This window comes from Dipodomys spectabilis, unplaced genomic scaffold, assembly GCF_019054845.1.
Source record: "Dipodomys spectabilis isolate Male_0828 unplaced genomic scaffold, ASM1905484v1 ptg000039l, whole genome shotgun sequence".
Taxonomy (NCBI): Eukaryota; Metazoa; Chordata; class Mammalia; order Rodentia; family Heteromyidae; genus Dipodomys; species Dipodomys spectabilis.
This window is the reverse complement of record NW_024870716.1, coordinates 1,108,010-1,121,709: the sequence shown is the minus strand read 5'-3', so window position 1 is coordinate 1,121,709 and position 13,700 is coordinate 1,108,010. Positions and strand designations below refer to the sequence as shown.

At 44.0% G+C, this 13,700-nt stretch overlaps 1 protein-coding gene across 1 annotated transcript in view; it reads left to right on the top strand.

Moving 5' to 3' along the window:
• The first annotated feature begins 4,141 nt into the window (after positions 1-4,141).
• Positions 4,142-13,700, top strand: part of Spats2 (spermatogenesis associated serine rich 2) — a 64,183-nt gene continuing 54,624 nt past the window's right edge. The window contains exon 1 of the mRNA XM_042677714.1: positions 4,142-4,437. The gene's annotated coding sequence lies outside the window, so the exon portion shown is untranslated. The remainder of the gene's footprint in view (positions 4,438-13,700) is intronic.

Sequence of the window (13,700 nt, the reverse complement as noted above, 5' to 3'; positions counted from 1 at the left end):
AAGTTTTGTTCTTTATTCCAAAGCCCCTTCTGGGCAGGGATTGCCTGCTCCCAATGCAAATAACAAAATATTTGTTATAGAAGGGCCTGGGTTCAAACTTCAGTTCTTCAAAATAAGAAAACAAAATAAAACAAAAACCCAGGATATGTATTAAGTATGAATAAATTAACAACTTGGACTTTCATGTTCATTTGTTAAATGGGGAGTGTCTCTCAGGGATGCTTAGACAATGAAATGAGACATTGCACTGACAGCACTTTATAAATTATAAAACTTTTGAGAAGCAAGTATGATCCAGTAATCCCAACTATTTGGGAAGTAGAAATCAGGAAGATTGAATTCAAGGCCTGGGTATAAAGCTAGTGAAACCATATCCAAACAAACAAGGCAGGTGTGGTGGTTCATACTTGTATTGCCATCTAGAGATATAGGTTGGAGAAACTAAATTCAGGCCAGCTGGGCAAAAAGTTTGAGCCCCTAAATGAAAATTAACTAGAGCAAAAGAGCCAAAAGTGTGGCTTAAGTCGTAGAGTACTTACTTTAGGACCTTGAGTTCAAACTGACAAAAGTTAGATAGTATTAATTTGTGTGTGTGTGTGTGTTGGTATTAGGGCTTGAACTGGATTACAGGCATGACCTGTCAACAAATTAATTTTTATTTTATTATTTTTGATAATACTCAGGTTTGAACTTAGGGCTTTGAGCTCTATCACTCAAGCTATGCCCTGAGTGTCAGTTTTAATTTTATATGTATACATACACACACACACACACACACACACACACACACACACACACACGTGGGCTGGGAATATGTGGCTTACTGGTAGAGTGCTTACCTAGCATGCATGAAACCCTGGGATCTATTCCTCAGTTCCACAGAAACAGAAAAAGCCAGAAGTGGTGCTGTGGCTCAATTGGTAGAGCAAAAAGCTTAGGGGCAGTGCTTAGTCCCTGAGTTCAAGTCCCAGGACTGGAAAAAATTTTTTTCATATATATAGTTAGGTCTGCCCTGGAAAAATGACCCCTTCCTTTTGTTTTTCCTCTGGCCACACATGGCCTTCCCTAGAAGTCCCTGCCCAACAACTGTAACCCAGGCAACTGGCATACCTGGGGGCAATAAGCAGTCTCCTAGGCTATGAAGTCATTGCTGCAGCCATTATCTCCTTCCTGACCTCTCCCTTTATAATCTCCATCATGAGTTCCCCCGGTACACCCCTTGCATGCCTCCATCCTACATCTTGTGCAGGACAGCAGTTTGACCCTCCCTCTACCCCTGCCACCCCTCACCCCTCAAACTCTTTTCTGCCTCAACTATGTGGTTGTCAGTTTGAGGCTAGCATGGAATATATACATATATATGTATATATATATACATACACACACACACACACAATCTTCCTACCTCAGCTTCTAAGAGCTGAGATTACAGACATGTGCCATAACTGACCAATAATTTTTTTTCCTTGCAAAGCTAGGGATTGAACTCAGGGTTTCCAATATGCCAGGCAAGTATTGTACCATGGAGTAATGACTCCAGCTCTATTTTCTTTTTATAGTGCTGGTCCTGGGGCTTGAACTCAGGTACTGGGAGCTGTCCCTCAGCTTTTTTGCTAAAGGCTAGTGCTCTACTTCTTGAGCCACAGCTCCATTTCTGGCTTTTGGGTAGTTAATTGGAGATAAGAGTTTCATAGACTTTCCTGCCTGGGCTGGCTTTGAATTGGGATCCTCAGATCTCTGCCTCCTGAGTAGCTAGGATCACAGGTATGAGCCACTGGCACTTGGTATGGCTCAAGTGGCAGTGCCAATCAGAGAAGATTGCTGCCTGCAGGCAGCAGATTTGGAACTGTAGTTCTCTATTAGGTCTGTCTCCTGCATCCCTCCCCCACTAAGAGTATGAGGAACTAGGAAGGATGAAAACTGAACATTCTATTTTTGCTGATAATTGTGAAACAATTTTACATTTTCCGCAAGTCTCAGCTTGCCAAGCAAGCAATGCATTCAGTTGCAAGATGTTTTCCAGGGGCTCTGGGTCCTAACTAATCAACCCTTTTTTTTTTTTTTTTTTTTTTTTTAAAGCAAAGCTACTCTTTAGGTAGTAATGGGGTTTGAACTCTAGAGTTTCACCTTTCCTGGTCTGGAACTCTATCACTTGAGCCATGACTTTAGATCTGCTTTTTATTGGGTTAATTGGAGACGTATCTTGTAGACTTTTCTGCCTGGGCTGGCTATGGACTTTGATCCTCCATATCTCACCTGTTTGAGCAGCTAGGATAACAGGTATAAGCAACTGGTACCTGGATATGGGCTGTGGAATTTTGGCTTCCTAACCCAAGCAAGTTAAGAACAAAGTAGCATACTGCCTGTAGCCCCAGATTTGGCAAGCTGAGGCAGGAAGATCATGAATTCGAAGCCAGCCTGGCCTCAGAATTTTACACAGCAAAATCCAGTGTAAAAAAAATAAAAAAGCTGGGCACCAGTGGCTCACATCTGTAATATTAGCTATTCAGAAGGCTTGAGATGTGAGAAGCCAGCCAGGTCAGCCAAGTCGGAGAGACTCTTATCTTCAATTAACCACCCAAAAAGCCGGAAGTTGCCAGGCGCCAGTGGCTCATTCCTGTAATCCCAGCTACTCAGGGAGGCAGAGATCTGAGGATAGCCGTTCAGTCTGTCCAGGCAGGAAACTCCGTGAGACTCTTTATTTCCAATAAACCACTCGGAAAACCGGAAGTGGTGATGTTGCTCACATGGTAGAGTGCTGGCCTTGAGCTGAAGAACTGAGGGACCCACAACCAACGCCCCCCCCCGCAAAAAAAAGCTGGAAGCAGAGCTGTAAATTCAAGCCCAAGACAGACTGACACACACACAATCAAAACAATACAAAAAACACCCCCTCCAAAAAAAAACCTCGAACAACACACAAACACACACAACCACAAAAATCCTCCCAAACAAAAAACTACAAGGATGACTTGATATGTATGTACCATCCTAGTCAATTTACATGCACTGTGATTGAAACGACAGACTTGTGGAAACCAAAACTATGGGGGATATCTGTGGTGTCCAGCTATACATATGTAAGTCTTAGTCTTAGGGGAGCACGTTCAGAGCCCCTTTTTGAATCTCAGGGGCTTTCCTGCTCAGGCTGGCTGAGAACCACGATCCTCAGGTTCAGCCTCTGGGGTAGCTAGCGCCGGGCTAGACGGAAGCGGGGTGGGAGTGGGGGTATTTAATAGAAAGATTCAACAGAAAGCATTCCTGAGGGATAGAGGACAGCTGGGCAGATCTGAAACCTGTCACAGAAAACGACTTGAGTCGCGTGTCTGGAGAACACAGCCAGGGCAGATCCCTGAAGTTCAAACCCAAGGTAATCCTGGGCTGGGCTGTGTGTGCATCCTCTCCCCCAACCCTCACCACTTCCTGTATTCATTCCCGGGAGGCCTGGTGGCCGCCTGGTCTGGATCTCCAGTTTCCCGAAGTCGGTGGCTCCGGAATGGCTTCAAGGATGTTTAGTAGCCAGGAACCTAAAGTCTTCCGGACCGACTCTAGAGCGATCGCAGAAGAGGTCCCGGGCTCGGACTTATAGCAAAAGGCTGTGCGCGAGGTTTGCCAACGCGAGCCTTCGGCCATCTTCAGGAAGTTTCGGTTCTTTCCGGCAGTTCTCGTTCGGTCCTCCAGTCCCGCCGAGTGTTAATCCCCCACTTCACCTTCCCGCCGTCAGGTTTGGGCTGTCTTGCACGCTGACCTGAGTTCGAGTCTCACCCGTTCCTTTCTAAGACTTCTTCAAGCCCAGGGTAGTGACGAGTGCCGTGACAGACGGAGCCCCCCCCCCCCCCCCCCAGAGGAGCCGTAACACGAAGGTCAACCTAGAAGCCCGCCTCCGCCAAGATGCCACTCCACTGCAAAAGGGTCGACGCACGGGTCGCCCGAGGCTCGGGCTTCGTTCGCGCGCCCGTTGGCTGCGACCGCCTGGAGCTCGGCCAATCAGGTTCACGCCCGCGCGAGTGCGCGCCGTACGCGCCTGGCTGGATGGCTGGCGCGCGCGCTCCCGAGGAGGCTCCGGGGCGGGGCAAGCAGGGCGAGCCGGAGCGAGCGTCCGGCGTGGATCGGCCAGGCACTCCCGCGTCGGGCGAGGGGAGACGGGGGCGGTGATTCTTCCTCAGCCCGCCACCCCGCGGCCGAGGGAAGTGAGGAAGGTGGCGGTGGGGGCGGGGCGGCGTCCGGCTCTGGGAGAACTGGGGGAGGAGCGCGGCAGCGGCGGCGGTAGCAGCGGCGGTAGCAGCAGCAGCGGCGGCGGCGGCGACGACGTCGACGACGGAGGCTCCAGAAGAGAAGGCGGAGAATCTGCTTCTCCTTTTCTCAGACCCCGAGAGAGTTCGAGGCGCTGAGCCGGGAACTGGAGGGACACGCCGACTGCGGGGGACCCGGAGCTAGGTGAGGTTGAGGAGGATGCCGGGTGAATGGGGCTGGCGGGGCTGGAGGGGGGCGCTGAGGTGGAGGACGGGTCGAGGGAGGGGAGAGGATGAGGGAGCGGGGGCCACGGGCGTGTTGGAGAGGAGGGTCGGACGCGAGCCCTGGGAGACCCGGAGCGCTCCGAAGGTCGAGGGTCTGTGGGGGGTTTCCTGGGGGCGAGCGAGGCTCGCGGGCCCGAGTTGGGGAGTTTGCGCTGAGGGATAGGCCCGGGAAACAATGGCGAGAGGGGGACTCCGGTGTAAGCGTGGGGAGGGGGGGGAGGGGGAGTGGATTTTTAAGAAATAACGCGCAAGATCGAGAAAGAATGGAAGGGATGGGTTGTTTGGGACGTAAAAGTACAATGAAATGAGGATTGAAAAGGTCATTTGAGTGGGTGTCAGAGGTCCTTAGGATTTCAGGGTCCTAATGGGATTTTGAAGATAAAAAGAGATAGACAAGCTTTCTTAGCATCGAAAAGGAAAACGAGTTGGAAATAAAGCAGAGAGAGGCACAGAAGTACAACACTTACGGTTTGGGCTTGAATTACAGGGTAAGTCCAGTGGTGTAGAGTAGGTAAGTCTGCACTATGTCTTTCTCCTAATTCATTCAAGATGATTGGAATTTTTTTTTTTTAAATAAAGGTAGTGGGTTTTGCCATAAGTTTTGGCCCTTTGCTAAGGAGTGGAAACCACCATTCATTTAATAATTTTATTATGTATTTCATTCTATTGATAAAGCATACCTTCTCAAATCCTCAGCAGTTACTGCATACAATATACCTGCGCTTAATGAAGAGGAGAGTCTAGAATAACCAATAAATATCTTGCTTTGAGTTAAGCCGGTGATAATTCAGAGTTCAGGATGTCTTGGGAGTAGGGGAAGCACCCAGGGCTTTTTTGTTTCCTTCTGGACTAAAAGGTTATGAAGAGCCATGATATAAACTTAAGTTATCTGTACTTGGTCAGAATTGCAATTTCTCACTGAGAAATGTCCCTGTACTATCTGACACTGGAAGAGAGAGTTTTACTTTAAGACTTTGTTTTTTTTTTTTTCTTTTTTGGGTCCAGTCGTGGGGCCTGAACTCTGGGCCTGGGCACTGTCCCTCAGCTCTTGAGCTCAAGGCTAGTGCTCTACCACTTGAGCCACAGTGCTACTTCTGGCTTTTTTCTTTTTGCTTATGTGGTGCTGAGGAATGGAACCCAGGGTCTCATGCATACAAGGCAAGCGCTCTACCACTGAGCCACTTTCTCAGCCCAGAAATTGTTTTCTTGATGGTGACTTCAAATTATCAGTCTACCTTAAACCTTTCAGTTTAAATTAAGGTGATTTAGGAATAATGTGAGAAAATATTTCTGGGATTATGATCTTTGTATTGTCTTAATATTTGGACTTCCAGACCAAATTTGAGATGATGCTAAATAGAAGAGTGCTGATTTTGAAATTGTTGTTACCATGTTGCCTACATGTCCATATTAAGCTTTTTATTTGTTGGGCATTAAGTTTTGCTGAATCATCTAAGATTTCTGGGCATTCATTAGTTTCTATTTCTCAGCTGTGTCTCCCTTGGTAGCATTAGATTACTTTATAAAGATCCAAAAATCATAATCTAAATTGTAGTTTCCTTATATGTTATGAAAATCAAACAAGGGAGTGCTCTTAGTGATGTGGCTCTTTATTGACCTTTCAGTGGGCTATGCAAAGTATTTTTTGTGTTTTTTTTTGCATGCATTATCTCATTTAATTTAATCCTTAAATCCTTAAATTAAATGCAGAAGTTAAATAATTTACTAAGGTCACAAAGGTAGTGAATAACTAGACTGACCAGAACTAGTTCTATTGGATGCCTTCTTTAAATCTGCACTGCCTGATTGTTTTCTATTCCACTCTTATCTTGGTTGTGGTAAAGCACTGAGAACTGGTTGAAACTAGGGGCTGATAGGAACACAGTGATTTTGTTTAGATTGGGTTAGTGGCCTAATCTAGAGTTTATAGAAAATTTATTCTGAGATTTACATAGCTTCTGATAATATGGTTAAAAAATCTTTTTGCTGTAGGATGTATTGTGATTATGAGTAATTTTCTGTTTAGTGTACTACTGAAGTACTGTGCATATGTGGCACTCCTGTAGAAGTCAAGACAACCAATAGCATAGTCAAAACCAATTAACTCTGGAAAACAGTTGAAAACTGCTCAGTGCTCAGGTGTTCTCCAAGCACCTGTTGAGCCTACAATTGATACTGGCATTATCTCTAAATATAGACAGGATCCTCTTAGAAACCCAGAATGAAGAGAACAGAACCAAGAGAAACAGCTGGGGCCTGGGGAAGTAGCCAAAAGTTACTGGCCAAAACATCAGCATAGCCCCTGGAGGCCGATTAGGCTGATTAGATGCTAGTAAATAGCAGGGAAGGAGGAATTTTCATTTGTTGAAGTTTATATATCCCTAGTTACTGGTGTGTGTGTGTGTGTGTGTGTGTGTGTGTGTGTGTGTGTGTGTGTGTGTGTGTGAGAGAGAGAGAGAGAGAGAGAGATGTACGGATGAACATATATATACTTAAAAGATGGTTGTATTAACACCATTTTTCAGATAAGGCTCAGAAAAGTTCATTAATACACAGGGTACCTTTTGTTTTTTGGTGCCTGTACTGAGGCATGAACTCAGGACCTGGGTGTTATCCCTCAGCATTTTTCCACTCAAGGCCTACTGCTCTATCGCCTGAGCCACAGCTCAAAAAAAACCCCTGCTTTTTTTAGTGGTTAATAGGAGATAAGACTGTGCATCTTTCCTGTCCATTATGGCTTTAAACTGAGATCCTCAGATCTTAGCCTTCTGAGTAGGAGTAAAGGCATGAGCCACTGGAACCTGGGTACATGCTGAGTCACTTAATAATGACAAGATGAAAATTTGAATATGGTATTAAAAATTTCTGATTGCAGTTTTTTTTTAATGTAGAGCCATCATACAAAAGCTAGGAATTAAAAGTCACTCTTTTTTTGATCCTCCTTTCTCTTTTTGAAGCAAACCTGATTATATCAGTCTTGTTGCTTTTATTGGAAACTGGAAGGAAAAGCTTGTATTTATTTATTTGTGGGGAAGGAAGAATTCATTCATTGTATGACCAAATGACCTCTTGTAGAATATAGTTCAGCTTCCTTAGTTGCTTGGTGTATTTCAGAAGCAACATGAAAATGGCATGTCCAGCCGGGGGCCAGAGGCTCATGCCTGTAATCCAATCCTAGCTATTCAGGAGGCTGAGATCTGAGGATCCAGGTTCAAAGCCAGCCCGAGCAGGAAACTCTGAGAGACTTATCTCCAATAAACCACTAGAAAACTGGAAGTGGCACTGTGGCTCAAGTGGTAGAGTGCTCGCCTTGAGCTGAAGAGCTGAGGGACAGTGCCCAAGCCCAGAGTTCAAGTCCCACTACTGACAACAACAACAACAAACAAACAAAAAGAAAATGGCATGTCCATCTCTTCTAAACTGAGGTTTCACCTCCCTCTTTTAGTGGGGTTTAAACTGAGGGTCTTTGTGCTTGCTAAGGCACAAGCATTCTGTCACTTAAACCACCCTAGTCTTGAGGTCTTGACTTTCTGGGTAAGTCTTCTAAACTGGAGGAGAACAATGAAGCATGTCTACAAACTCTTACCACTTTGTTTTTAGTAGTACTGAGATTTGAACTTAGGGCTTTGTACTTGCTAGGTAGCCTGTTTACCATGTGAGCCACTCTACCAGTTTCTCTTTACCACTCTTATCAGTCTTCTGTATGGCAGGCTAGCACCCACTATAATCCTCTTATTTGTGTTGACAGGTGTGTGCCACTGTGCCTATATAAGCTAGGTTACTTTGTCCAGCTGTTTGTTGAGATAGAATCTCTTGAACGCTTAGGTCTAAGCTGACTTCTAACTGTGGTCTTCTGATCTCAGCCTCCTAAGTAGAGAATTACAGGTGTTACCAATTTGCTTGATATGCTTTGCCACAAAACTTTGGTCATTGTTATTGCCTTTTTTTTTTTGGTTAGTTGTGGGGCTTGAACTTTGAGCCTAGGTGCTGTCCCTGAGCTCTTTTTGCTCAAGGCTAGGGCTCTACCACTTTGCACCACAGTGCCATTTCCAGTTTTCTGGTAGTTAACTGGAGACCAGAGTCTGATGGGCTTACCTGCCCAAGTTGGCTTCAGACTGCAATCCTCAGCTCTTAGCCTCCTGAGTAGCTAGGAGTAGCCAACTGTACCAAAAACCCAGTGTTTACCCTTTTTTGTTTGGCCTAGTTGATTCATACTGTAGCATGTGTCAGACTTTCCTTCCCTCCCTCACTTCACCCTCCCTGTTTAATTTTTTTCCCTCAAGACCCAGGGTTTGAACTGAGAACCTTTTGTTTCCTTAGCTTGCTTGCTGTACTGGTATTCCACCCCAGGAGCCTCTGGCACTCAGCTGAATTTCTCTTTAAGGCTAAATATATTATTAAAATATTTTTTCTCTTGTGTTAGTATTAGGGCTTGAACTCAAGTCTGGGTGCTGTCCTGTAAGCTTTTTTTTGTTCAAGGATGTTGCTCTTGCTACTTGAGCTATAGCTCCACTTCCAGGTTTTTGGTGGTTACTTGGACATAAGAGTCTCATAATCGCTGGGCACTTGTGGCTTATGCCTATAATCTTAGCTATGAGGAGGCTGAAATCTGAGTATCACAGTTCTAAGTCAGCCCAGGCAAAAAGTCCCCATGAGACTCTTATCTCCAATTAAACACTCAAAAACCGTAAGTAGTGCTGTGGTGCAAAGTGGTAGAGGGCTATCCTTGAGCAAAAGAGCTCAGGGACAACACTCAAGTCTTGAATTCAAGTCCTGTGACTAAAAAAAGAAGTCTCTTAGACTTTCCTGCCCCAGCTAGCTTCTAACCATGATCCTCAGATCTCAGCCTCCTGAGTAGATAAGATTATAGGCATGAGCCACTAGCACCCAGAAGTATTCTTTGTATTTATACTTATTTGAAACAGTCTAGTAATGTCACTTAATCTGGCCTTGAGTATGTGGGCTGAAGTAATCCTTTTAGGACTATAAGAACACACTACCAGGAGTGAATGGCTCCACCACATTTTATATATTCGTCCATAGTAGACATTAGGTACTTCCACATTTTGGCATTGTGAATAATGCAGCTGAGTACATATGCAAATATCTTACATTGTTTTCGGTTTTTACAATTAGATATGCAGAAGGAATATTGATAGATGACATGATAATTCTGTACTTAATGTTTTAGGAAGTTTGGTTACTTTAAAATGGTCATTTTATATCTGCTGGTGGCTCACCCTGTAATCCTAGCAACTCGGGAGGCTGAAATCTAAGAATCATAGTTCAAAGCCAGCCTGTGCAGGAAAGTCCGTGAGACTTATCTCTAATTAACCACTAGAAAACTGGAAGTGGCGCTCTGGCTCAAAATGGTAGCGGATGATCCTTGAGCAAAAGAGCTCATGGACAATGTTCAGGCCCTCAGTTGAGCCCCATGTCTCTCATACACAAACACAACCACAAAAGTCAGCTCATGGCTCAGATGCTTGCTGGGGAGGGAAGTGAGATCCTATCCTGAAAATAATGTATGAAAAACAGCTGGAGATGTCTATCAGTTGTGTTACACCAGCCTGGTAAACATAAGGTCCTGAATTAAAATCCCTTGTACTCCCCCCCCCCAAAAAAAAAAAAAAAAGTATTACAAAGCATTTCCAGTGGTTGGAATCTAGGGCTTTTTTAAAAAAATTTTTTTCTGTCGGTCATGGGGCTTGAACTCTGGGCTTGGGCACTGCCCCTCAGCTCTTCAGCTCAAAGCAAGCACTCTACCACTTGAGCCACAGTGCCATTTCCAGTTTTCTGGTGGTTTATTGGAGATAAGAGTCTCACGGGCTTTCCTACCTGGGCTGGCTTTGAACCTTGATCCTCTTATCTCAGCCTCCTGAGTAGCTAGGATTCCAGGCATGGGACACCGGTGCCCCGCTGAATCTAGGGCTTTTTACATTTTGTTTTATTTTTTGTGCTGGCACCATATCTTGAACTCAAGGCCTCCACACTTTCTTTTTTTTTTTTTTTTTTTGGTCCGGTCTGGAGCCTGAACTCTGGGCTTGGGCGCTGTCCCTCAGCTCTTCAGCTCAAGGCTAGGGCTCTACCACTTGAGCCACAGCTCCACTTCCGGCTTTTTTATTTTAGCTTATGTGGTGCTGAGGAATCGAACTCAGGGCCTCATGCATGCAAGGCAAGTGCTCTACCACTGAGCCACCTTCCCAGCCCATAAGTAAGTAATTTTTGGTAGCTGTAAATCACAAAGGAGAACTTTTGTATAAATTTTGTGTGTGTGTGTGTGTGTGTGTGTGTGTGTGTGTGTTTTCTTTGGGATAGACTAAAGTCTTTTGGGACTGAGGAGAAAGGTTTGATAAAACGCTTATATGATGTGGATGAGTCAGGATAGTTAAGTGAATGTGTCTTCTATACTTGGAGATGCTGCCAAGATACTACTTCCTGTTACCTGGATAGTACTGAAAAGATCAATTTGTAAAGCCTGAAGTATCTTCTGTTTTGAATACATTGGTCTGTTCAGTTGTAATTGACTTGCTACTGAACTAGTAGAGTAGTACTTTTTCCCAAATTACCCACTGGTGCCTGATTATAGCTTGTCAATATGGTTAGTCCACAGCTGGTTCTTCCTGGTCTATAGTAACTTTGATTTAAACTGTGCAACATGCTGGGCACTGGTGGCTCATGCCTGTAATCCTAACTACTCAGGTGGCTGAGATCTGAGGATTGTGGTTCAGAGCTAGCCCCTGCAGAACAGCCCATGAGACTCTGATCTCCAGTAAACTACTCAGAAAAAGACAGAAGTGGCACTGTGACTCAATGTGTTAGAGCATTAGGCTTGAGTACAAAGAGGCTCAGACAGAGCCCAGGCCCTGAGTTCAAGGCCCAGGACTGGCAAATAAAAACAAAAAAAAGGGGGGCTGGGAAGGTGGCTCAGTGGTAGAGCGCTTGCCTTGCATGCATGAGGCCCTGGGTTCGATTCCTCAGCACCACATAAGAAAAAAGAAAAAAGCCGGAAGTGGCGCTGTGGCTCAAGTGGTAGAGCGCTAGCCTTGAGCTGAAGAGCTGAAGGACAGCGCCCAGGCCCAGAGTTCAGGCCCCATGACCGGACCCCAAAAAAAATTGTTTGGTTATCTTTGTACATTTTTATAGAAAATTGTCCTTGTAGCCCATACACATGTGAATGAACCTTCTGTGTGAAGATCTCATCATGAGAGACTTACATTTGATGAGATCAGTGAAACTTGTTTATAGCTAATAGGGAATGAGTGTGGAAGTTAAAGCAACAGAACTAAGGGAACCATTTCCTAGACTTGATGTTTTGTCATATCTTACTGGTCTATACAATATACGGTGTTTTTTTGTTTGTTTGTTTATCATGTGTGTGTGTTTGTGTAGGCATGAGTGTGCAACAGTCCTGGGCTTGAACACAAGGCCTAGGTACTGCTCAAGGTTATACTATATAACTTGAACCACTCTTCCCCTTCATCTTTTTTGGTGGTTAATTAGAGATAATAGTCTCACAGATTTTCCTGCCCAGTCTGGCTTTTAAATTCAATCCTCAGATCTCAGCTCCTGAGTAGCTAGGATTACACATGTGAGCCATGGTGCTCAGCTTTTTTTTTTCTTTTCTTAATTTATTTTTTTACCTACAAGTGGGTGGCCAAAGGGTTTACAATTTAGCATGTCCATTTATGTATACAGCACATCTTGATCACTCACTCCTTCCATCATTCTCCTCCTCCCAGTTAACCTTTCTGCTACCAGCACATCAAGTTTGCCAGTTTTTCACATATGTACATTGAGTAATGACAGTTTTGCCCACTGTTGCCTTTCCCTTTCCATTAATCACCAGCTCATACTAATCTACTAAAAAAATATTTCAGCTTCTTGATGATTTACTTTGCTAAGCTGTTCATTATTCAAAGGTTTACATCATGGAGTTTTTGCATGTACTATAATTTAGTAAGACTGGCCATGTTTATATGCATGTGCCCCTGTGTATGTTTATTTGGGAGGTTATTTTTTGGGTCTAGTATCCATATATGAAAGAAAACATGCTCCCTTTGTCTTTCTGGGCCTGACTTCACTCAGAATGATGCTTTTCAGATCCATCCTTTTCCTTGCAAAAGACATAATTTTATTCTCGCTGATGGCTGAATAAAATGAATATATACATATATATGTGTATATATATATACACATATATATGTCGCATTTTCCCCTAAGTCTTTTGCAGTGCTGACTTAGTGGTCATGAATTTCTTTAGCTCTGATTATTTCTCTATCATTTCTGAAGGATAGCTTCTTTGGATACAGTAGTCTATTCTAGGTTGACAGTTGTCTCTCAGGACCTAAATTATATCTTTTCATGTCCTCCTTGCATTTAATGTGCATGTTGAGAAATCTGCTGTTATTTAAATAGGCTCACCATTGTAAGTTACTTGCCTCTTTTGCAGTTTTCAGTATCTTATATATTTGGTGTTTTTGCTATAAGGTATATGGGAGTGTTTTGTCTGTGTTCTTAGCTATTGGGAGTTCTGTAAGCCTATGTCACTCAGATGATACCTCTTTCTTAAGGTTGTATTATTATTCATAAGTCATTATTTTGTTGGATAGGTTTTCATTACCTTTAGTTTTTATTACTTGTTCCTCATCTATCTCCATTTTAAGTAAGTCTGATCTTTTCACAGTAGGAGAGGTTTTGTAAGTCACTTTGGTATCTTCTAATTGTTTTTTCAATGTTTTTTTGCAATGTCTCATATCTTGTGTTTAACTTCTTATGTTCTATTACCAAAAATCATTTTTTGTGTGTGTGCTAGTCCTGGGGCTTGAACTAGGTTTGTCTGCTATCCCTTAACCTTTTTGCTCAGGGCTAGCACAAGAGAGTTTAACGTGTCCATTTATGTGTACAGTGTATTTTGAGTTGCAGCTCCACGTCTAGCTGTTTTTGGTAGTTAATTGAAGATAGGGAGTCTTACAGACTTCCCTGTCTAGGCTGGCTCTCAGGGCCTCAGTGCTATCCCTAGTTTTTACGCTCAAGGCTAGTACTCTACCATTCTGAGTCAGTGCCACTTCCAGTTTTCTGTTAATTGGAGATGAGTCTCACTGACTTTCTTGCTCAGGCTGGCTTCAAATTGCAATCCTCAGATCTCAGCCACCCAAACAGCTAGGATTATAGGCATGAGCC